Raw genomic sequence first — 22698 nt, forward strand, 5'->3', positions numbered from 1 at the left:
TTCGCTCGTGTGGCCCAGTCTCCGCTCTCGCTCTGAGCTTCCCTCTGGCACCCCAGGAAGACAAGGAAGTCGCGGTATCTGAGAAACCCCACGGCAGACAGGGAGGCAGGCGAAGCAATGGGACACTGCTCCAGAAACGGCGTTTTCGTTTGATAAGGTACCGAGTTCTGAGACCGACGACCGGGGATGGAACACAGACCGTGGACCTCTGCGGACAGCCGTCCCTCAGCAAGGAAGGAAACACTCTGTCGGCAGAACGTTTCTGTATGAGTACGGACGCCTAGGACACAGCCGACGGAGCACCGGCCGAGGAGCAGGGCTTGAGAGGACGGTGCGGGCAAACCCACCCCCAAACCAAGGGGATTCTTTGCTCTCGCGTGTCCCCAGAACACTGCTCAGTGCATCCTCCCGGAGCAAAGTGCTGATGATCCGAGCATCCGGGATGCGGACCTTTGCCACCTGAGTCACACATCCTATCTCTATTCAGAAGCTACAAAAGCAGGGGGGGTGGGGGGGTGGGGGGGGAGGAAGTGCCGTGAAGGCCACGTCTCAGGCTGGACAGGAAAGTCGCTCACATCCCCATCTCCTTATCTTTCCTGCCTGAACTTTCACAAGAAGCCTGCTTTTCACAACTGGCCAGTCCCCATCTCGTGGATGAGGAGAATCTTGGCATGTCCCCCCATTTTGGTCTGGCCACCGGGAATCCCTGAGCCAAATCTACAACTCAGACTGGCTGAACCCAGACACTCAGTGCTGGGACCTAAAGGGTCCAAGTGCCTGTCTTGTGACTCATACAACATGACGACCGTCACTACCCACACAAATTCCTCCTTCAAGAGAGGAGGCTCGCGGACGGCAGCACGGGTGGACAGCACAGGGCTGGTTTCCCCTGGCCCCTCAGATTCGTTCTGCACCATGTTTTTACAACACGTGACAGGGCAGAATGTGCCCCGACTCGATCAAGAATCACACCCGCTAGGAACTCCCGCTGTCATTCGGTTACCCATAACCTTCAAATCGTGGGTCTTTTCCGAAGGGTGTGATCTCTAACTGGGTCTGGACAAATTCTGGGGCCGCGCGCTAGGAAATGGACATCAAAGCAAATCGGGGGTCGTGTGAAATAAACACACAACAGCAAAAAACGTCTGTTGTTATTGCTTTTTGATAGCTGCCTATGCATTCTGTTTAAGCTGTGTCTAACTTCTTTCAAGGGCATAAAGCAAATCAAGTTTGACCCCAATGTTCAGGCTGTTAGAGCTGGTTGTTTTCTTCTAGGCTTTTGCTTTTCATTCAACACCAAAGAGGTTAGCAAGTAATAACTGGTATGAATCTTCTCTGCCTAACTAAAGGATAAAAGTAACTTAACGGCTGCACCTTAAAGGAAGTCAAGTAATGAGCCAAATGGACACGTCACTGTATTCACGAGTTACACTTTACGATCTAATTATCAAATGCAGGACCACGCTGTCATCTGCACGGACTCGCGTCAGCTTTTACAAACCAGGGCGAGCTGGGCAGAAGCACATGACTTCTGCGAGGACAGACTGCGGGAGGAGTGCTGGTTCCCATCGGACTATGGACTTTCTCGAGCTCATACACACACCTCCAGAGGTATCGGGCCCTGCTCTCTCTGGCCACAGCCACTTTCTTGTGATTACATCCTAAGTAACACCTCCACGAGTAACAGCCACGATCGGTACCCTCAATGTTGGCAATTCAAGATGCGATTCGGGGTAAAAAATCAAGGTAAGCAAGTTGCAGGGGTCATCCCCGGGGTACCTGTCATCGATGGATGGTCTCTTTCACCACTAAGGAGCAGGTATAGCCCGGTACCACGCTCGGGCCCCGATTAATCTCCCCTCCCGGCACAGGAGAGCACCGCTCCCTGCCTCCAGTTATTAGCTACTACTGGCCCGATTCCGCCTCCAAACCTGTTCATGCAGGCTGTACCGGTTTCCGTTATTACATAATCTCATTAAGTATTAAGTAATAAACGAATCTGGGTCTGAAAACAAAGCAACCTGTTGTTTCTACAAAGACGAAATTAAACGCTTTAGAAAGAAGTGACAAACAAACAAACAAAAAAAACTGCTAAAAGAGACCGCTGGAAAATTAGGTGTTAATATTCTGCGGGAAGAGGGGGGCTTCACATCCAGCACGTGAAAGACAGGCCAATTCTGAACGCTGATATCTCGAAGTTTAAGCAAATGTTGATGGTGGGCATATCTTTTTTTTTTTCCTACTATTTCCACTCTTAACTAATGAATCATGCAACTACAGGTGCTTAGTATGATGCCAAGAAACTACACCAAGGTCTGGACCCTCCCGTTGTTATCTTCCTCCTTCCTTGATAAAGAACTTGAACAAAAGTCAAAGGCAGACAGTTTGCCCTGATGAAATCTCAGCCCCCTTTCAATGGCCACGTCTCCCGGAGTCACCTCCCTCGGCCCCACAGAGCCAGGGGCCCAGTGTCCCCCGTCTGGTGACCAAGGTTAAACACCGCCCGTTCTCTTTTCTTTGCATTTACAACCCCCATTAGCTCATATAAGTATGCTCGGAGTTGAGCAAAACAAGGCAAAGTTCACATCACACCCGAAAGTGTTTGTTAGTCTTGCCCAGGATGCTGCGTTTCAGAAGATCCATCCATGTTCACCTATCTGCACGTAGCAGCAGTTCAAGAGTATACAAAGAGGAAGTAAAAACGTCAGTACTGTGGAAGGGGAGGGATTTCTTGGAACCAGATACTGCAAGGAACAGGTTAGTCTTATGGCAAATGAGTTACAAAGTAGAAAGAACTAGGTTTAAACTCTGTGACTGCAGGAAAGTTAACAGCCTTTCCAAACCAGTTTCCTTGTACATAAAACGTCAGCATAATACCACCTACTTCACGGGATTAAATGAGACAAAGAGTTGGAAAGCACCTGGTACAGTCCAGGCGCATAGTAGGTGCTCAATAAATCATGGCTGCCTTTAGTAGTCTACCTTTTTGTACTCAAGCCGTACCCAAAATGGCATTATTTGTTTCTTTTTTTTTTTTTTTTGGATCTTCCTTCCCTCGACTTAAGAACTCAAGGATTCTCTTGAAAATCACTGGGTCCCCACAGCTCAGTGACTCCGCAAAAGCCACAGCTCAGAGAGTCCACTGTGAAGAGAGCTCTAAAGAGCAAGGTAACATCACTTGTGAGATACGTCTCCACGCTCTTGGGAGCTCAGAAATTGTGGGGCTCCCAAAATGCGAACGTCAGTTGCCTGATTTATGTTATTAAATTTACTCGAATGAAAGTGCAGGCTCAGGCAGGACATCGGCCGGTGTCTGTTTATACGGTCACTCCCCAGCGGGAGAGAAGGATCTCGAATCTTGAATCACACACCCACAGTAAAGACAAAGGTGTTGAAAGGTGCGGGAAGATAAGCGGGGCCAGCCCGGTCTCGTTCTGACACGAACGTAGACAGCAGAAAGGGGAGGAGGGAGGACACGGCCCGGTGATTTTTACCAATAGACCAGCCACACACACACACCTCTGATCCTGGCTCCGTCCCCTTCCACGAGAGAGGAAAATGTTTCAATGGTTGCAAGAACACAGGGTCCGAGTTTATTTAGACGTGTGCGTCTCCCCCTCTTTTCTGGACGAGCGTCAGCTCCAACCTGCTGCCTTGAAGGCGGCACATGCCAAGGAGGCCGCCTTTCCCGTTTGCCCAAGACGATAAAACGCAACAGCCCAGCCGTTACTGAAGCGACCCCTCGGGTTCCAGGGGTATTCAAGATAAAGCTGTTTTTTCCTTCGAAGAAAAGCTTTTTCTCCTCCTCGGGTCTAATTACTGATTCACAAAGAAGACACTAAAAGCAAAGGGGGTGCAGGCCGGGAAGGGGGTGACGGGGCCCGCCTCGAGGGGTGCGGAGGCATCTGAGGACTGTGACCCGAACTCGTCTCGCCCCCCTTCAGCCCTGACTTGGGAATGCCTTGTGCTGAGGAGACGCGTCTCCAAAGGCCACACACAGGACTCACTCCGCCCCGGACGTCGTGCCCTCAGACGCTGGCAGGTATTTCGCAGCGCAGTCAGTCGCATGCTGCCTGAGTTTTTCCTCTCTATAAAGGTAGCAGTCTTGTAATTTTCCTGCTCTCCCTGAGCTTCTTAAAAAACAAAAAAACAGGTCGTTGGAAAACAGTACTTATTCACTTAAAATGACAGTTAAAAATAAGCATGTGCGCAGTTCGAACAGAAATCCCGACGCAGATCCGACGAAGACAAGCAGATTCGTCACAGCTCTCCGCGCGAACTGAGGAGGACGCGTCTAAAATACGCAAAGGAGGGGCGCCTGGGTGGCTCAGTCGGTTGAGCATCCGACTTCGGCTCAGGTCACGATCTCACAGTCTGTGAGTTCGAGCCCCGCGTCGGGCTATGGGCTGATGGCTCAGAGCCTGGAGCCCGCCTTGGATTCTGTGTCTCCCCCTCTCTCTTCCCCTCCCCCCGCTCATGCTCTGTCTCTCTTCATCTCAAAAATAAATACAAACGTTAAAAAAATAATAATAAAAATTAAAAAAAAACAAAAAAATAAAATAAAATAAAATACGCAAAGGAGTGGCCAAACACCGAAATATCAGATACTGAAATGGAATCATCCTAAAGGATCTTAATGATCAGCTTTGAAGTCCAATGGTTTCCCAAAAGCGATCAAATCGTTAACGTCCGAGTGTTTAATTATGCTGACACCACAGAGCTGTGCCCTTCAGGTCAGCCACACGCCTCCTCTCCGTGACAGGCAGCTGCCCCCTGGGTGCTCACAACAGGACACGCAGCGCTGGCCCGCACCGCTTCTCGAAGGGGAGGTTCCAGTAGGTTCCGGCTACATTTTCGCAGCGCGTCTCCTGTGAAGCCAGCACATCATCAGCTCTCAGGCGAACCTCGCCGAGAAGCTCAAGTGCTATCGAGGCACCTCCTGAAGAAACTGACCAAACAAGCTGCGGACCATCCGGCAGTTCTCTCTTCGTACGGCGAGGGTTACCGAGCGGACGTCATGACCACACACACACACACACACACACACACACACACACAGACTCCTTCTGCTCCCCTTCCAATCCACAGAGACAAGCCACCTTTACGGCGATACACGCTATTATTATTCAAGACCGTACTCAGCCTTCGCGTAATGAATACTTCTAGCCAGGAATTTTATGTGAGCCAAATTATTCAAAAGAATGAGCAGAGAAATTCACTCGTGGATATCAAGTTCTCAAACGTGATGGGCCACATGAAATGTAGAGACAGTCAGTGGATGGGCGGTGGCCCAGGGTGGCCCAGGGCTGCGGAAGGAGCGGGGAGCAGCCGGAAAGGCAGGGGGCACTCTCCAACCCGGAGACGGTGCCTGTTGCAGGGCTTGGCAAATTTACTAAAAATCTCTGAACGGTACGCTAAAAAGAGGTGAAATCTGTAGTATGTAGAGCATGTCTCAGGAAAGTATTTAAGCGACAGGATAATCATTTGGACTTGGTATTTTTTTTACTGTTTATTTTGAGAGCTACAGAGAGCACAAACTGGGTGCAGGCAGGGGAGCGGGGAAGGAGCAGGGAGAAAGGGAGAGACAGGATCCCAGGCAGGCTCCGTGCTGTCGGCAAAGAGCCCAGTGTGGGGCTCGAACCCACGAACCGTGAGATCATGACCTGAGCCAAAACCAAGAGTCAGATGCTTAAGTGGCTGAGCCCCCCAAGTGCCCCTGGACTTAGCATTTTGATCGGGACTGGAAAGCAAGTAAGGACGGATGAAAATCCTCACTTTTGAGAATGTTCATCCCAGTACCTTGTACGAGCCCAAAGTTCAAAAGCGAAGATTAGCTACATTACGGTCCCTTCATACAATAGACCATACGAGGCTATCGTAAGTGATGCAGGGAAAACGCGACAACCAAAATGTGTCACTGGAAGAAATCATGGCGCGGCCACCCTCGGGCTGTACTGCGTTCCGTGCCAAACGGGCCATTTAAAAATATGTTAGATCATGTGCACCACATGCAGGAACATGTGCAGGACAGGGCACCGGGCAGGACACGTCAGGAACGTGGGGGGGTATCTAGGTATACACGCGTGCTTGCGTGTGTGCTGGGAAAGATAAATACCAAATTGGTCACCATGCTCGTGCTTTGGAAGGGGGCATGGCGGGGCGGGGAGGATTTTCCCCCAAAGTTCAATGAGGGGTCCGGAAGGATGGGCACCAAAGCTCCAGAACGCTGGTCCTGGGCCAGGTGCAATTTGTATGTTTTCTTTATGATCTTTTCCACCGTTCCTTGTTATTGGAGAGGGAGGTTAGTACAGGGGTCAAGAGACGGCCTAGTTTTAGGGGTGCTTGGGTGGCTCACTCAGTTAAGCGTCTGACTTCGGCTCAGGTCATGATCTCACAGTTTGTGGGATCGAGCCCCACATCAGGCTCTGTGCTGACAGTTAAGGGCCTGGAGTCTGCTTCAGATTCCCTGTCTCCCTCTCTCTCCGCCCCTCCCCTGCTCACGCTCTGTCTCTGTCTTTCTCTCAAAAATAAATAACCATTAAAAAAAAATTAAAAAAAAAAGAGAGACGGCTTGGTTTTAAATTCTGGCTCTTCTGGCGACTTGCTGTGAGGTCTTGAGCAAATTACTTAGCCACTCCGTGTGGCAGCCTCCTGCCTCGCTGAACGTCACAGCACGTCCACCACAGCTTGTGAGAACTAAGTACGTCGTGTCCGGGAGGCACGCGGAACACGGTCCAGCACAGAGTGCTCCCCGTTAGCACTCATCGGTACACAGGAACTTCACTTCTGTGCGGAAAACAGAAAGGAGTATGAAACCCCAGGCACGGACTCCCTTGTTCCATCACGTCAAGTTCGTTCGGTGGGAACACAAGCAAGAGGCGACGGGCACGGGCCGGAGTCTGGGGAGCCGGCAGCGCGTGCCCGCTGACCAACACTGACGTAACCGCCCTCCCTGTGGGCCACAGCCAGACCAGGGGTATCTGGCCGGGAGGCTCCCAGGTGCCGTGGCTCAAGACGTGACCGATTCCTCCTGCGGCCATCACCACGGCGACCACACTGCCTCACGACGGCAACAATTAGCGTGTGCGACCAGGCCGATGGCAGAGACTCCTGAAACAGAACCGCTCTGTACCGACACTTACGCCTAGTAATTGACCTCCGTGGGACTTGCGGCCTCACCTTGAGACCTACGATACAAAACAGGGTCATTACCTGACTCTTGAGCCAGCAGAGGTAAAAAAAAATCATCAACAGTCATGTGCTAAAAACACAGAGCGAACCTCTGCCTTCCTGAAAATCACCGGGTTCCGAACTAGCCCCGTGTCCCCTCCCTCCTGTTGCAGCTGGTACCTGAAGCGTTCGCATCCCCAGCAGCCTTTCCTTCAAGGTGCACGGTGCTGGGAACCCGGTCGTCAAGGCAGGAAGCCACATCCGCTGAGTGATCGCCACGTACCCAATTCTTGCATCGCTCTCAACTCTGCCAGGTAGGCATTTTGATCTCCAGGGCCTGGAGAGACTACCTTTCTCTCTCGGGGAAGCCCGGGAGTGAGCCCGGCAGCACTGAGGATCAAACGCAGAAACTCCGCCTGCAACGCCTCTGCTCCTCCACCTGCTCTCGTCCTGCCAGCCTCCTTCCCGTGTGCTTCTTGCCTTTCACTCCAGCTGCGAGGCATTCCTCCAAAAAACCTCTACGCCCCCCAGAATTGTATGCCACCTAACCAAAAATACACACCAGGAGCTCCTGGTGTCCTGGAGTATGTATTTTTCATGGCGGTCACAGTCGATAGTAGCATTTTATTTTTCATTCACTTTGTTTCTCCAAGGCTGACCGGTTTGCAACAGGGCCCCAGGGTCTCACCTCCAGAGCCGTCCTCATCGTCACCGAACAAACTGCAGACGCTCCTGCTTTCAGAAACGGATTTTTCGAGGTGGATTCTGTTTGCCTTAGGCACCTGTCCTCCGGTATAAAATGTTAAGGACAAACGCATGCGTGAACTTCTGTCAGTGGTATTTAGTCCACTCGGTCTATAAGCTGCAGCTGAGGACGCCACGTGGACCACAGCTGAACTAAACCGCCGTGCCCGAGGAATCATCTGTGAGCTTCTTCTGATGGGGCCACACAGACATTTTTAAACATCCCCGTTTATTGTTTACGGCTTAGAAAAGAAAACTGACGTTACCAAACCACAATACGTACCTCTGATCAAAGCTAATTAATGACATCATTCACAATTATCCCATCGGTCTGTACTGAAATGGATGCCTATAAGCACTGGGACCATCCAGGACGACAACAGCTGCCTTCTCTCGTGTGCGGATGTCCAATTATTTTTGTGTGGAATGCCGCGCAAGAGGGACAGAAGTCAAAGCTGAGCATCAGCTCTCCCAAAAAGAAACCTGTTTTCAGCAATGCAGGCTTTCATTTCAGCAAATTCGAATTAACAGAGGCACCTGCCTTCATAAAGCTATCAAGAGGAAACCCAGCCAACGGGCACCTCGTCTCAAGTCAAAGGGCACGAAAAAGCGGCCACGATCCCACCAGAAACGAGAACTTATGGTATTTTGTACGTCACCCAAGACAATACTGAGCCGTCGTGTTATCCCTTATAGGATACCATTAAAAAACTTCTCACGTGTATGAATAAGGTAAGTATATAAATACAGATTCCTCAAGTTGTCAGGATACCCTCCAACTCTTCTCTGGTGAGATATTTTATTAAATAAAGAACCAGCAAAGTATTTCCCCTGGAGTTAGGCTGAGTTATGGTTTACAGGGAACGTAACAAGCTCTCACACGCTCCAGTTTTGTTAGCCTAAATCTTACATTTTAAACGTTCAAAGGAAAAGACTGCTCCTTGGAGAGAGCCATCCTTTGTGTGTTCATTACTTTGAAATTAGAGGCTTAAAGTACAGTCTCAACGACACTGTAACCACAGGGAACAGATCACCTCTTCCTGGGCAGCCTAGGCAGGCAACGGTGCGAACGCAAAGGAAGGAGAGACTCGACCAGACGACATTCGGCACCAGCGCCCCGTTTCCACACTCGATACTCTACACAACGAACCACGATGTGAACGACAGATACCGTCTCAGGACTCAGCCCAGCTACCTGGAAGCTGCGTGAAGGGTTATGAAGAGAAGGCATGGAGGTGGCCCGGACTCCGGGGGCCTATCCGTCAGGCACGCGCACGTCTAGCTGACGCCCGCGTCCCAGCGGAACCGTGACACGAGCTCTCTATTCCTGCCCATTCTCCTTGCTCTTCCTCGCCTGCATCCGCTTTTCTACACATCACACCGGTGGGGGGGGGGGGGGGGGGGACGTCCCCAGGTGGCTACATTCTGCTCATAAGCTCGCCTGCTCTTCAGAGGGCTGTAAACCGCTGACGGCCAAGGCAAGTGCAGAGGGCAAGGTCACCAACACCCATCACTCCTTCTGGCAGTCCTGGTGCAAGTAACATGCTGTGTGTGGGGTCTCCAGAGCGACAAGTCACACGAAGACCACGGGAATAACCTTTTGTTCCAAACTACAACCACTCAGCCTTAAAAACAGCTGAAAGGATGGCCAAGTTTTCTCAATACACATGCTTTTCCCATTTCTTTTAAAAAAGAACATGCTTGGGGGCACCTGGGTGGCTCAGTCAGCTAAGCGTCCGACTTTGGCTCAGGTCACGATCTCACGGTTCATGAGTTTGAGCCCCTCATCGGGCTCTGTGGTGACAGCTCAGAGCCTGGAGCCTGCTTCGGATTCTGTGTCTCCCTCACTCTCTGCCCCTCACCTGCTCGTGCTCTGTCTCTCTCTCTCTCTCTCTAAAATGAATAAACATTAAATAAATAAATACATAGGTGTATATATAATATATATATATATAATACATATACATATATTATATGTACACATATACTTGAGGGGCACCTGAGTGGCTCAGTCCGTTGAGTATCTGACTCTTGATTTCGGCTCAGGTCACGATCTCACAGTTTGTGAGCTCGAGCCCCACACGTCGGGCTCTGTGCTGACAGCTCGGAGCCTGGAGCCCGTTTAGGTTCTGTGTCTCCCTTTCTCTCTGCCCCTCCCCTGCTTGTACTCTGTCTCTGTCTCTCTTTCAGAAATGAATAAACATTAAAAAAATAATAATAAAATAAAATAAAAAAGGACATGTTTTAAAAAATCTTTACACCAAAATAAAAACAATGTTTTTAATGAACTTTTTCAAGAGACAGGGTATATATATCATGGGGAAAAAAAACATTTTCAACACACATGAAATAAGGCTAACTTCTCTCATTTAAAATGAGCTGATATGAGTCAATATGGTATAGACAAGATCCCTAAACAGGGAAGAAAGGAGGAAAAAGAAGTGAATGGAGAAGGAAGAAAGCACAAAGCCACTCACAGGAACAGGCAACTCCCCAGATGGGCAAAAATGCTAAAGCCTGGTCCTGACCGCGCCGCTGGGGCCACGGAAAGCCTCGGCCAAGGGAAATGAATGTGCGTAACCTCTCCGGAAAGCAATCTGGTAATGTCTGTCAAAGTGTATAACGCGTTTATCATCTGACCTAGCAATTTATTAAGGATTTAACCTACAGATACCTCCGCAAGATGTTTATTTACAAAAAGGCAGACTGTGATAACCCCGATAGCTAACCACAACACCTCCTCGCAAATACCTGGCAGTTACTAAAGACAGCCAGAGATAAGGCACCGTTGACATCAATTAATACACAGCTGTGCCATGAAATTATGTACAAATCACGCCAAAGTGAAGAAGTGAGATTTGTGTGTCCACAGAAAAGATCTCTAAAAATGTAATAGGAGGGGCACCTGGGTGGCTCCGTGGGTTGGGGTCTGACTCTTGATTTCAGCTCAGGTCATCATACTGGGGTCGTGACGTTGAGCCCCGAGGCCGGCTCCGCACTGAGCATGGAGTCTGCTTAAGGTTCTCTCTCTCCCTCCCCTACTCATGCACGCAATGCTCTCTCAAAATAAATAAAAAGGGAAAGAAAAGAAAGATGTAACAGGAAAAGTATACTGAAAAAGGCTGCAGAAAAATATATTTAAGTATATATATTTAATACCTTTGTTAAACAACGTAAAAGGCAGAGAGCCAGAAAGATGCCAACATGGGCCAAAAACATTTTTTTTTTCTGGAAGAAATCATGAGAAATGTAGTAACAGTTATATCTCAAGTGAGGCTTTTACCTCTTTTTCTGTGCCTTTTGATACCATTTGTAGGTTAACCGCATATATGCTCTCTTTTTCTTTATCTTCAACATCAGATGTTACCTAAATGTAAGATCACAGGCAATTAATTATCTTCTCTCTCAGCACTCTGTGTTTTAACAAAACCTACCTTTAAAAAGCCCAGAAAATGGAGAGTGTCTATAGGCCTTAACATCTGAACCTCCCAAAATATACTTAATGGGTTAAAGGCTTTTTCGGAGAGTTCTGAGGGAGAAAAACAGAACGAAATACGAAGTGAAACAGACAAAGAAGGCAGGGCCGATGGCTCGATATCAACTGGGTCCAAGGTCAAGGCTGAGAATTTCTCCCTCTCTCACGTTTTAAACAAATGATAAATTACACACTGCATGGAGCCAGGGGGCACCAAGTCGCAAACGAATCCCGCAGCGCAAACCTGTGTTATGCAGCAAACCATCTTGAGGGAAAGTCTTTAAGGAGCTCTTCTGGAAGAACCATTCTTCCGTATTCACAAGGAAGCGGTACAGAAATGCAGTGGTAACTAACTAAAAAGCCCACCACACACAGAGAAAACGCCAGCCCTACAAGGCATTAGGGAAGTCTCTGACAAATGGTTATAGAGCCCAAGAGATACAATCCCAAACTGAATTACACGCAATTACAATTCTAGGTGGTCCCAAACAATAAAGCCTGGGGTGCCGTCTGGCTGGAAGGCACTTCATAAATGGGGCGCTAGTTCCTTATCAGCCATGTTATTTATCCGAGGGGCAAACAACAAAAAAGAAAGTGTAAAAAGCTTAATCCTCAACAGTCCCCTAGTGGTAAGTCAGAGACACAATACAAGTAAGCAAACCACTCAGTGTTAAAAATCTGAGGGATATGGTGAAGTACCATGGTGGGGGGTTGGGGGGGGGGGATATGAAACCACCCAAACGTGTATGTATCACGAGCAACCGTCTGGTTGAATAAAAGAAACATACAGGGTCTGAGAAAAAGGGTGGGCTCTTTCCTCTCTGTGCCAGTTTATCAATTTAGTGCCTCTTGGCTACAAATTCACCCTTGATTGCCTGATCTGCAAAAATGCATCTGGGTCCCTTAAACACGGGTTTCACTTGCCGGCTGGTTTTGTCAGCACAAGGAAGTTTCTGGAAAGACACCGCGGTACAGAAGGCCGGCTCCTGGCTCCGGGGCGGCAGCTGCCTGTGACAGTGTCACAGCGAGGAGTCTGCAGTTAGACACCCGGCCCGCAGCCACTCTACACCAGACCACGCGCCCTAGCTACGTCCCCTCCAACGTCTAGGTCCCGATGTGCACCAGCTCTCACTGGGCTGTAAGGTGCAGCCTCTTCCTTGCCCCCCAGGACCCATTATTTCTATGTCCTACACAGGTCTGCTTACTTTTTTATTAGCTAATCCATCACGGCTCCAACCCCTCGTCGTAGTTAATAATTCTGTTATTTTTTTTTATAACGTGTATGTATATGTGTTTATATCATTGGCCTGCTTCTCCATTTGGTGGTTGTTCTGAAGTTTTCTTTTCTTTTCTTTTTAACGTTTCAGTTTAGTTGCTGATGGCAAATATTATGGCTAACCTCCCACAGTTCTTATTGTGACAACAGTTTTCATTTTTCCCCGTGTTTTCTTTTTTCAATTTTATTTTACTTTTTCACCGCAGTACCATTAACCCAATGTGGCACCCGTTCCGGGGGTACCACCCAGGGACTCACCGATTCTCCACGTTACTCTGTGCTCACCGGTCAGTGCCCTTCATCCCCATCACTGTTCCACCCATTGTATCTACTATCCTTAACAACACTTGACCCAGAGCCTGCTCTAACTCCGTCCCCGTTCAAGTGGTTGCCTGGCTTCTGCTCCCAGAAGAGGCGGCCCGACACACGCCCTTCGCCCGCCAGCATTTCTGCCGTAGGTCCCCTGGCAAACTTTCCAAGTGAAAGAAAGAGCAAGAATCTGCATTTCTCCAGGTCTGCGCCCAGCTGCACGGCCACACATCGGCGCAGCTCTCCGATCCCCAGGGTGCTCACCTCTCACAGCTACGGACAATGAAGGGCCACAGTGTCGAGTCCTGAGGACTCAGCGAAGCCAGCACAGGCATGGCATGAACCTGGCAGCCGGCACACTTTATCGGACTTAACACGCCATGGCTTCCCCCACCTGGCGCCCTGACGCGCAGGGAGCCGGGACCCAGACCTGCTGACTCCTCCGTGCTCCAGGGATCAAGAAAGATTAGATATTCAGAAAACAAACAAAGCGGGGGAAAAAAATGAAGATAGAAACAAAACTTCATGTACGTTTCCCTTACTTTTCACAATAAGCTACTTTCACAATAAAATTCTAAGTAACAGTCACAGCCAAAGGGCAGAAAGGAAGAAGTGCCATGATTTTGCAAGTGTATTAAAACGGTTTGGGTACGAAATTCCCATCTGCATTCCAGTCTCCTGAAGTGACCCCTGGGCGACAGAGCATGGCAGGCCCGCCTGGGACCTCACACGGGCCGCTGAGCCGGGCCTGGGATGACGCCTGTGGCCTCCCCCTTGCCCCTTCCCCAGCAAGTCCTCCCTACCCTGAGGCCCTGGGCAGAGGTGCGTGAAGACGGGGTTCATTCCACTGAAATGGACCCCTAGCACAGGGGACCCCTAGCGAGCCCCTCTGGAGCAAAGACCAGGTCATCCTCTTCTTCGCTGTGTGGCCACTTCATGGAAGTGACTGAGAACAGCAGTGCCAGCCTCAGAAGCACAGAGAAGGCCTGACCACAGAGATCACCTCTCAGTAAATGTAAACCATCCCACGACACAACACAGAGAACAAAACGCACAGGTTTATTTATTTTTAATGTTTTTATTTATTTTTGAGAGAGAGAGAGAGACAGAGCATGAGCAGGGGAGGGGCAGAGAGAGAGGGAGACACAGAATCTGAAGCAGGCTCCAGGCTCTGAGCCATCAGCACAGAGCCCGACGCGGGGCTCAAACTCACGGACGGTGAGATCGTGACCTGAGCTGAAGTCGGACGCTTAACCGACTGAGCCACCCAGGCGCCCCTAAAACGCACAGGTTTAAATTAGAGATCTCTGCAAAGATTTCATGCGGTGAAAAGCAGCTGAAGGCCTTAAATTATGCCTGCTCAACATTTGCTCATTTACTTGGTGAGCATGGATTTACTGAATGCCCACTGTCTGCTGGGTGCAAATTTAGTTATCATAAGTCATCATATGAGCAAGGAGAGTGGTGGGCTCTAGGTAGAAAACATAAAAAGGAAACTGAATTTAAAAATGTCTATGAGGTTACAGTAAATTGAAGAAATACCAGGAGCAAAAATGTCCATGATCCAGAGCTGACGGCACACTGGGAATCAATTTATTTTTGGTATCTGTATAGTCAAGATACAGTATTTTCAGTTGGATGTTCTTTTCAGTGCCTTCTCCTTCTCCCTTGTTTTGGCCAAAATGACAAACCACAGGGACCCCGAGAAGAGAGAGGTCCTGAGAACTGGCCAGGTGTAAATGGTTATTTATCGAGCCCTAGTGAACTCACCCAGAAGACCCCCTTCCCTGAATCCCCAGCTGCAGGCCCTCTGACCTCCCGCTCATCCTTCTGGCTCCGGGATAGGGACTTCCTAGATTCTTTATCTTCCCTGCCCAATTGGACAGGACTGCCTTCTTTATCTTTGTAATTTGGTGGCCACAAACATATTATTTAAAAACAACATGAAAAGTCTGACACTGAGGGGGAATACAGCCCCAGAGTAGGAGGACCCTAGGCTCCTCTCATCCCACAAATACTACGTAGATAATTATCAAATCATCCTAAATATCCCAAAAACCGACCTGAAGATCGGCAGAACAAAACTCCATAACCAAAGCTGGATAAGAGGCCACATCAAAGAAGGCAGGAAGTATGGAGATGCCGTTGAGGGAAAACACGGATCTTGGGTGCTGCGGAGAGGAGCGAGCCATGGTGGGAGAAGGCAAGAGAGGAGCACACCTGGAAGGCACAAGAAGAACTTTTCCCCAAAGCCATTGGGTTGGAAAACGAGAGGGGCTGAATTTTTTACTTCTAGCAACAAGCGGGGCTTAAAGCCAGTAGGCTTGGCTGGGATAGAGCCTGGAGGGCACTGTGCTGCTTCTGGAGAGAAGGCAGGAAAACCACCTGGGGGCAGACAGTGTGGGTGTGGAAACAACATCTGAAGAATGCCTGGGGCCAACTATTTGATCTCAGAGCACATCCCTGAGAGGCAGCCTCCAGGGAGATACCTCTCCAGGAACAAAGAAGCTGGCTAAGGCCATTTCCCTCCTCCACCCCTCAGCATAAGCACAGAGCCACCAGAGGGAAGCAGCAGGGTGCTGACACTGGCTGGCTGACGTGCTTTCGCCAAGTCCCACACCCTGTACTCTGGCAGGACTGCCCCTCTCGGTCATGCTTGCCTCTGTCCCAGCACAGCAGGCACCTTCCCACAGAAGAACAGCACAAACCGCTGCCCACAACATGTCCCCCAACCAGAGAGCTCTGCAGGGCCTCAGTTCTGGTGGAGGTGGCACCAGATCTCATATCACAAGCAGACCAGAACACACCTAGTTAAAACTCTCCACATTCAGGCTAGGGTCCAAGCACTGCCCACAGCAGACAAGGAGAGCCTCTGCAGACCAATGGTCTGAAGGTCGAGCAGCCAAAACACAACAGCAGAGCACAGGCAGCAACACACTGGAGACACTCCTTGAAGCACTGGCTCTGGGCACTACATGACCTTTTCTTCATAAGGTCATTACTTTCAGGAGCAGGAGACATAACTGACTTTTCTAACACAGAGAAGAAGGCAGAGACTTAGACAAAATGCAAAGATGGAGGAATTTATCCCCAATGAAAAAACAAGATGAAGCCACAGCCAGAGATCTAGGAGAAACACACAAGTAACATGCCTGATGGAGAATTTAAAGCAACAATCATAAGGATACTCACTGGACTTGAGAGAAGAATAGAAGACATCAGGGAGATCCTTACCACAGAGATAGAAGAGTTAAAAAAGAATCAATCAGAGACAAAGAGTGCAATAAAGGAGACTGCAAACAGGTGTGATGCAATGAACACAAGGATGGAGGAACCAAAGGAACTAATAAATGACACAGAACACAGAATTATGGAAAATAATGAAGATGAACAACAGAGTGAGAGAAGAATTAAACAACACGAGAATAGACTTAGTGAACTCAGTGACTTCATCAAACATAGTAGCATTTATATTACAGGGATCCCAGAAGAAGGAGAGAAAGAAAAGGGGGCAGAAAACTTACATGAAGACATAACAGCAGAAAGCTTCCCTAACCAGAGAAAGGAAACAGACATTCAGATCCTGGAGTAACAGAGAACACCCATAAAAATTAATAAAAGCAGGCCAACACCAAGACGTATTGTAAATAAATCTGCAAAATATAGTGATAAATGAAACAAACAAACAAACAAACAAACAAAGCAGTAAGGCAAAGCGTGTTCTTAACTTACAAGAGAAAACCCGTAAGGCTAGGTGCAGATTTCTCCACAGAAACTTGGGAAGCCAGAAGGGACTGGCATGATATATTCAAAGTGCTGAGAAAAATCTACAGCCAAGAATACTCTATCCAGCAAGGCAGTCATTCAGAATAGAAAGACAAAGAGGTTCCCAAACAAGAATTAAAGGAGTTCATGACCACAAACTAGTCCTGCACAAACTAGTAAAGGGGACTCTGTGAATGGAAAGGAAAGAACATAAATGAGAACGTGAAGGTAGGAAACACAAAAGTAGTACAAATTAACATTTCTATTAAAAAAAATCAGTCAAGGAACTCACAAAATAAAAGGAGGTTAAATATAACAACAAACACCTAAAACATGAGAAGGGCAGAAATAAAGAATGGGTTCAAACTTACACGACCATCAACTTGATACAGACTACTATATGCAGAAGACATTATATACAAATTTAACGGTAACTACAACTTAGAAACTACTAATAAATATGCAATGAATAAAGAAAAAGGAATCAAAATATACCACTGAAGAAAACCAGCAAACCATGAAATAAAGATAAGAAAGGATCAGAGACCATCTCCAGAAACAACCACAAAACAGGTAATAAAATGGCAATAGATACAAGTCTATCAATAATAACTGTAAATGTAAATGGTCTAAACACTCTAATCAAAACACACAGGGTGAACGTGGGTAGAAAACAAGACCCACCTCTATGCTATCTACAAGAGAATCATTTCAGCCTGAAAGACACCTGCAGATTAAGAGTGAAGACATGGAGAAACATTCATCATACAAATGATCGCCAAATAAAAGTCAAAGTAGCAACATCGGACAAACTAGACTTTAATACAAAGTCTGTAACAGGAGACAAAGAAGGACACTATATAATAACAAAGGGGACAATCCAACAAGACAATATAACTACTGTAAATATTTATGCACCCAATATAGGAGCATCCAAATATATAAAACAATTGATAACAAACACAAAGGAAATAATCGATAGTAATACAACATTAGTAGGGGAACTTAACACCCCACTTAACAGATGGACGGGTCGTCTCAACACAAAATCAACAAGGATGCAATGGCTTTGAATGACACATTGGACCGGATGAGTTTAACAGACATATTCAGAACATTCCATCCTACAACAGCAGAATACACATTCTTTTCAAGTGCACACGGAACATTTTCCAGAACAGATCACATATTAAGCCAAAAAACAGGCCTCAACAAATTCAAGAAAACCGAAGTCATACCATGTACCTTTTCTGACCACAATGCTATGAAACTTGAAGTCAACCACAGGAAAAAATCTGGAAGGACCACAGACTCATGGGACATTAAATAATATGCTACTAGACAATGAATGAGTCAACCAGAAAATAAATTTTTTTAAATCCATCGAAACAAATAAAAATGAAAACACAATGGTTCAAAACCTTTGGGATGCAGCAAAGGCAGTTCTGAGAGAGAAGAATTTACCAATACAGGCCTACTTCAAGAAGCAAGAAAAATCTTACACTGAAAAGGGCAGAAAAAGAACAACAAACAAAGCCTAAAGCCAGCAGAAAGAAGGAGATAATAAAGATCAGAGCAGAAATAAATGACATAGAAACTAAAAAAATAAATAAAAATAATAGAACAGATCAATGAAACCAGGAACTGGTTCTTTGAAAAAATTGATAAAACTGACAAGTCTCCAGCAAGACTTACTAAAAAGAAAAAAGACCCAAATAAATAAAATCACAAATGAGAAAGGAAAGTAACAACCAACACCACAGAAATACAAACATTTATAAGAGATTATTATGAAAAACTATATGCCAACAAATTGGACAACCTGGAAGAAATGGATAAATTCCTAGAAACATATAAATTATCAAAACTGCAACAGGAAGAATGAGAAAATCTGGGGCGCCTGGGTGGCTCAGTTGGTAAAGCGTCCAACTTTGGCTCCGGGTATGATCTCACAGCTCGTGAGTTCAAGCCCTGTGTCGGGCTTTGGGCTGACAGCCTGGAGCCTGGAACCTGCTTCAGATTCTGTGTCTCCATCTCTTTCTCTAACCGTACCCTGCTTGTGTGCGTGCTCTCTCTCTCTCTCCTTCAAAAGTAAACATTAAAAAATTAAAAAGAAAGAAAGAAAGAAAGAAAGAAAGAAAGAAAGAAAGAAAGAAAGAGAAAGAAAGGAAGGAAGGAAGGAAGAGAAAGGAAAGAAAGAAAGAAAGAGAAAGAAAGAAAGAAAGTAAGAAAGAAAGAAAGAAAGAAAGAAAGAAAGAAAGAAAGAAAGAAAGAAAATTTGGACACACTAATTGCCAGCAATGAAATTGAATCAGTAATCAATAAACTCTCAACAAACAAAAGTCCGGGACCAGATGGCTTCACAGACGAATTTTAAAAAGAGATAATACCTATTCTTTTCAAACTGTCCCAAAATATTGGAAAAGGAAAACTTCCAAATTTATTCTGTGAGGCCAGCATTACCCTACTACCAACACCAGATAAAGACACCACAGAAAAAGAAAACTATAGGCCACTATCTCTGACGGGCATAGATGCAAACATTTTCAGGAAAATACTAGCAAACGGAATCTAACAATACTTTAAAAACATCATTCACCACAATCAAGTGGGATGTATTCCGGGACAGCCAGGGTGGTTCAATATTCACAAATCAAGCAACGTGACCATCACATCAATAAGAGAAAAGAGAAGAACCATATGATCCTTTCAATAGAGGCAGAAAAAGCATCTGACATAGTACAACATCCATTCATGATAAAAACCCTCAACAAAGTAGGTCTAGAGGAAATACACGTCAACAAAATAGGGGCCATGTATGAAAAACCCACTGCTAACATCATCCGAAATGGGGAAAATCTGAGATCAGGAACAAGACAGGGGTCTCCACTCTCATCACTTTTATTCAACACAGTCCTAGAAGTCCTAGCCACAACAGACAGAAAAATGCATCCAAATTAGTAAGGAAGAAGTAAACCTTTCACTATCTGAAGGTGACATACTATATATAGAAAACCTGAACAACTCCACCAGAAAACCGCTAGAACTAATCGAACTATTTCAGTAAAGTCGCAAAATACCAAATCAACGTACGGAAACATGTTGCACTTCTATTCACCAATAACGGAGCTGCGGAAAGAGAAATTAAGAAAACAGTCCCATTTACAATTGCACCAAAGATAATGAGATTATCTAGGAATAAAGGTAACCAAAGAGATAAAAGACCTGTACTCTGAAAACTATAAAACACTGATGAAAGAAACTGAAGATAACACAAAGACATGGAGAGACATTCCACGCTCATTGACTGGAAGAAGAAATTCTGCTAAGATGTCTATACACCCAAAGTAATCTACAGACTGAATGCAATCCCTATCAAACTACCAACAGCATTTTTTACAGAGCTAGGACAAACAATCCTAAAATGTGGAGCCACAAAAGACACCGAATGGCCAAAGCAATCTTGAAAATGAAAAGCAAAGCTGCAGCTACTGTAATTCCAGATTTCAAGTTAAATAACAAAGCTGTAGTGATCAGAACAGTATGGTACTGGCACAAAAACAGACACACAGATCAACAGAACACAATAGAAAAACCCAGAAATGAGCCCACAATTATATGCTCCATTTATCTTCAACAAAGCAGGAAAGAATACCCAAGGGGAAAAAGACAGTCTCTTCACAGATGGTGCTGGGAAAACTGGACAGCTACACGCAAAAGAATAACACTGGGCCACTTTCTTACAGCAAACACCCCCACACACAAAATTCAAAATGGAAAGACCTCAATGTGAGACCTGCAATCATAAAAGTCCATGAAGAAAGTATAGGCAGTAATCTCTGTGACATCGGCCGTTAATAGCTCTTTCCAGATGTTTCCTGAGGCAAGGGAAACAAAAGCAAGAATGAACTACTGAGATTCCATCAAAATACAAAATTTCTTCACAGCGAGGGAAACAATCAACAAAACTAAAAGGCTGCTGGCTACCTACTGAATAGGAGAAGGTATTTTTCAGATGATATGCAATAAAGGGTCATTATCCACAATACATCAAGAACATACAAACTGAACACCCAAAAAATGGATAATCCGTGAAAAAAATGGTCAGAAGACATGAAGAGACATTTTTCCAAAGAAGACACACAAACGGCTAATAGACACGTGAAAAGCTGCTTAAACACCCCTTAGCATCAGGGAAATGCAAATCAAAACCACAAGATATCACCTCACACCTGTCAGAATGGCTAAAATCAACAACGCAAGAAACAACGGGTGTTGGCAAGGATACGGAGAAAAGGGGACCGTCGTGCCCTGTTGGTGGGAACGCAGACTGGTGCAGCCACCGTGGAGAACAGTATGGAGGTTCCTCAAAAAGTTTAAAACAGAGCTACCCTACGTCCAGCAAATGCACTCCTAGGTATTTATCCAAATTAAAAAAAAAAAAAAAAAATGAACTAAGTGGCACATGCATCCTTATGTTTATCGCAGCATTATCAATAACAGCCAAATTATGGAAGCAGCCCAAATGTCTGTCGACTGACGAATGGATAAAGAAGGTGTGGTGTGTATATGTATATTTACACACATATATACATACACACCAGAGAATATATACAATGGAGTATCAGCCATAAAACAGAATGAAACCTTGCCAGTTGCAACCACGTGGATAGAACCAGAGAGACTAATGCTAAGTAACATGTCTGAGAAAAATACCATATGATTTCACTCACAGGGAAAATTTACCAAACAGAAACAAGCAAAAGGAAAGAAAGTGAAAGCAAGAAACGCACTCTTCGCTACAGAGAACACACTGATGGTCGCCGGAGGGGAGGCGGGTGGGGGATGGGATAACAGGTGACTGGGGACGAAGGCGTGTGCTTGTCGTGATGACCGCGGGGTGACGTTCGGAGGTGCGGAATCACTTCCTTGAACTCCTGAAACTAGTGTTACACTGTAGGTTAACTCGCTGGAATTAAAATACCAACTTCGATTAAGAAAAAAAAAAAACAAACACCTTGCAAACAACGCACTTCAGCAAGTTTTCAACCAATTTAAGAACCTAAAACTGCACCCCCTCTGCCGCAGGGTCTGCGCCACAGCCCCCGCCCCGAGGGGGGTGGGAGTCCCGCTGGAGGGACGCAGTGAAAGCGATTTGCTGGACGCCGCGTGTCCGAAGGGGCTCACCCTGCCCCCAGCACCCTGCACCCCGCTCGACAGGTACTCGGCTCAACACACAGCGGGCTGCCAGGCGTGGGCCCTTCCCGTCCCTGGCGGCTGGCTCTACCCCAGCGAAGGGCCTGCCCCGCGCGACGGAGGCCCCGGCGGAAGACTCGGCACGTCCCTCGCCGCGGACCCGTCTGGACCCCCTCTGTGGCTTCGGCCCGGCTGCCCCTTGAGGGTCAGTACCCGGGCCCCCCATTCGTTTCCGCAGCCCGAGCCGCGTGACTTCCAGCTGCGGCCGACCCCCAGGTCACGTGCCCGGCTCGCAGCCCGGGTACAAGCCACCTCACCAACCTCCCCTGCGCGGTGAATCCAAGCGGCTTCTAGTCTCCTGCCTTGGGCCCGGGCCAACCAGCACCGGACGTGCCCCACCTGCCCAAGGTTCAGCCCGGGCTGCTCTCAAACCTGCCAGGCTCTGCTACAATGCCAAGTTCAAACGTGCACAAACCTAAAATTTTCAGCGACGTACCTTCATTTGGCTTAAAGGAGCAAAGTAAGCCCTGAAAATGTTTTGATTTACACAGGAATTCCTGGACAAGGGATTCAGTGCCGTTCGGCCTTTCTTCTCCCTGAGGCCGCACGCACCACCTTCCCCGGAGCAAGAGGAGGGAAATGTTCTGTATCTGCTCCCCACCCCCCCCCCCCCGAGGTCCACGTGGCTACAGAACACCTGAATGCAGCGGGTGCGCGTTAGAAACCGGATTGTTCATTTTAGTGCATTTTCACTGCACGGTCA

At 47.1% G+C, this 22698-nt stretch overlaps 1 protein-coding gene across 2 annotated transcripts in view; it reads right to left on the reverse strand.

Moving 5' to 3' along the window:
- SGMS1 (sphingomyelin synthase 1) overlaps positions 1–22698 on the reverse strand; it is a 116473-nt gene that overhangs the window by 70782 nt on the left and 22993 nt on the right. The gene's annotated exons all lie outside the window — the stretch shown is intronic.

The sequence above is a fragment of the Prionailurus bengalensis genome, chromosome D2 (genome assembly GCF_016509475.1).
Source record: "Prionailurus bengalensis isolate Pbe53 chromosome D2, Fcat_Pben_1.1_paternal_pri, whole genome shotgun sequence".
Lineage (NCBI taxonomy): Eukaryota > Metazoa > Chordata > Mammalia > Carnivora > Felidae > Prionailurus > Prionailurus bengalensis.